This window comes from Hypanus sabinus, chromosome 6 (assembly GCF_030144855.1).
Source record: "Hypanus sabinus isolate sHypSab1 chromosome 6, sHypSab1.hap1, whole genome shotgun sequence".
NCBI lineage: Eukaryota > Metazoa > Chordata > Chondrichthyes > Myliobatiformes > Dasyatidae > Hypanus > Hypanus sabinus.
In genome coordinates this window covers 56842222-56845887 of record NC_082711.1, presented here as the reverse complement: position 1 = coordinate 56845887, position 3666 = coordinate 56842222, and positions in this window count along the sequence as shown.

Sequence of the window (3666 nt, the reverse complement as noted above, 5' to 3'; positions counted from 1 at the left end):
GTTAACGTTGTGTTCCAGCTGGAAGTTGAGGAAGTTCAAGACCCCGAGTTTATATGTTTTATGATGAGTTTTTTTTATTCATTAATGTCTCAGCAGATTGAAAAACATCGGCTGACATTGAACGAGGGTGATGGTAAAGTAAATCATTACATTGTTGGAACTATGTTGACAGATATATGTAGAAGCAGACCAGAACGGCTTTCAATGTCCCGCTGTTTTAGGGAAGAATATTTTCAGTATTAACGTGCTCTCTAAACGTCAGTACACATCCAGCATGGGAGACTGGATGGAGACAAAATGAGGCATTTCTGACTAACCTTTCCTTATGAAGCCAATTCATGTAACTGGTACTCATGAACTGTATTTCTTTTTCAAACCATGAAAAGACATCAACTCCCGGAATTAGCACAATTCAAGGTTCCTGGAAGATAAAATGCTCATTTTGTTTTCAACAAAAACAGTCAACTGTGGTATAAAACAAAAATAATAATTTTCTATTACATTATTATGGACTCATTTTCAAAAATATGACTCGGGTAGCTGAGGAGCTGTGATACTTGACACAATATTGGGTAGTTAAATTTACTTCACAGTCATGTTGGTGTATAACTTGTGCCATAAAATCTGCTTCATGTCAGTAATATTTGTAGTTGCATATGTGATAGCCAAAACAGCTAGGGACGCCGGGGTTTACTACATTTTCATCAATGTAAATTCGATAATGTCATCGGACCCTTTTTTTCTCGCTCTGTATATGTATAAGGTGAATATTTTGGTGCAATATTCACGTTGTATTGCGTTGTAGGAGCAATTTATTACAGAGATCAAATTGCAGGGAACGTTAAACTGGAGGACACGAGGATTTTTTTCCAAAGAAATACCTTTCTTCACTGTTTATAATGTTATAGTTTGCAAAATGTTAAATAATTAAAAAAACTAGCGATTATCCAGATAACAGTACTTTCTGTGGGATAGGCAGGATGTGTCAATCCTTAGTCAGGAGTAATACCCGGGTTGCAGGGTCACCTCCACTCAAGTTCAAAAGGTGAAATAAAAAGAGGAAAAGGGGAGGTGAGTAATATTTTAGCCTAAAAGAGTAATCTGTTTTGCTTTTGTGCCTGAGTTGATGAACATTTCTGATGTTTGATTTGCTTTATTTTATGATTCCAGCATCCACATTATTTTGCTTTAATCATACTTGCCGAGTTCGTGGGAACGACGGCAAACCTTCTAACTGAAATTTTGATTAAAAATCAAAATAGGGAATGCTAAAGGTAACAGGGTCTACCAGTCCAACAAGTCTGTGCTGCCCAAATTACAACTACTGTATGTGATCAATTAACTTACAAACCCATATGTCTTTGGAATGTCGGAGGAAACCCATGTGGTCACGGGGAGAATGTACAAACTCTTTACAAATGGCGATGGAACAGAACCCGGTTTGTTTGTGCTGTAATTGCGTTAAGCTCGCCACTCCCTTCCAGTAAGTAAAGCAGCATCTGTGGTAATGTTTCACCGATTAAAGGTCGCATTTTAAAGACAAATGAAGAGTTAATACAAATAAGAACAAGGCTTATGACAAAAATTTCAGAGGAGTGATACAAGTGGAAATGGAGAGTCAGCGAAAAATAAGGATAAAATACTGCCGACAAATTTAAAAGGGAAACTAAACATGTTCAAAGTAAATTTTATTATCAAAGTACAAATACGTCACCATATACAACCCTGAGATTCATTTTCTTGAGGGCATACTCAACAAATCTGTAGAGTAATAACTTAACAGAATCAATGAAAGACTGCCCAACTCAAGCATTCAACTGGAGTGCAGAAAATGACAAACTGTGCAAATACAAAATGAAGAAATAATAATAAATAAAGAAGCAATACTTATTGATAACATGAAATGAAGAGTACTTGAAAGTGAGTCTATCATTCCAATGAAGAGGCAAGTGAAGATTTCCCTTTTGGTTTGAGCCTTGTGTTCCGGGTGCCAGTCCTGAGTTTCTTGCACTTTCCTCCTGGTGGCAACAGCAAGAGGAAAAGAGTATGTCTTGGGTGATGAGGTCCCAGATGATGGATGCTGTTTTCCTGTGACAGATAGATGTGCTCAGTGGTTGTGAGGGCTGGGCTTTACCCAAGATAGACTGGGCTGTATCCACTACTTTTTGTAGGGTTTTATATTCAAGGGCATTGGTGTTTCCATTCAGGCCTGTGATGCAGCCAGTCAATATTGTACCAAAACATGACAGGAAAATGTTTATAGGAGCAGAGACTGTGTTGATCAAAGACCACATAGGAAACAGGAGGCAGACAGCATTGCTGAGGTACTATGAGTCTTTACATCAGTCTGTTTTAAGCAAGAAGATACTTCTGGTGTTCCTGCAAAGGAAGATATGACTGAGATTTTGGATGTGCCAAAAATTTCCAAAGTTAAGAGTGCAGAAAAGGTTTGGGGTTTTGCCAGGACTTGAGGGACTGATTTACCGGGAAAGGTTGGAGAGGCTTGGACTTTATTTCTTGGAGCATAGACTGAGAGGTGATCTTGTAGGTTGTATAGATCAGGAGGAGCATAAATAATTTAAGTACACATGGCCTTTTTCTCAAGGCTGAAGAATCAAGAAGTGGAGTAAAGGTTTAAGGTGAGAGGGGAAAATTTAATAGGAACTAGAGAGGCAACTTTTTTTCCACACAAAGTGTGGTATATGTGTAGAATGACCTGCCAAAGGAAGTCACAGAGGGAGGTACAATAACTTTTCAGAGACTTTGGCAAGTACATAGATTGGAAAGGTTTGACAGATTATGAACCAAATATTGGCAAATGGCACTAGTTTTTTCAGCATGGATTAGATCAGTCAAAAGACCTGTTTCTCTGTTGTATAACTCTGAACCTTATGAACTACTAGAAAGCTGAGCATCATACAAAGCTTACAACATGGAAAGGAGCCATTTAACCCCCCCATGAAGGGTACACTACATAGTCATAAAGTCACAACATCATAGAGTACTACAGCACGGAATCAGGCCCATCTGACTCAACTCATCCTTGCTGACCATGTTGCCTACCAAACAAGTCTCATTTTCCTGCATTTGGTCCATACATTCCTTTGGATCTCTCCTATTCATACAGTCTCCAAATGACTTTTGAATATTGTTACTATATTGGTCTGAACCATTTTCTCTGGCAACTCATTCCATATTTGCACCACCTCAAGAAATTGCCCCTTAGGTCCCTTTTAAATGTTTCACCTCTCATCTTAAACCTATGCCCTCAGATTTTAGGTTCCTATTCAATGGGGGAAAAAAGACCATACATGCCTCTCATGATTTTGTAGACCTCTGGAAGGTCATCTTTCAATCTCTCAATATCCTATACTCCAAGGAATGAAATCTTAGGCTATGCAACCTCTCTCTAGAACTTGGGCCCTTAAATACTCATAAAACTCCTCTGCGCTCTTTCCGTTTTGATGATATCCTAGTATATCAAGGCAGCCTGAACTATACGCAATGTTCAAAGAGTGGTCTCACCATTGTCTTGTACATCTGTGACAAAATGCCCTGACAGATGATGGCCAGCATACCAAATGCCTTCTTCACCGCCCATTTATATGCGATGCCACTTTCACTGAACTGTGTACCTGTACTCATACGTTCCTCTGTTTCACAACA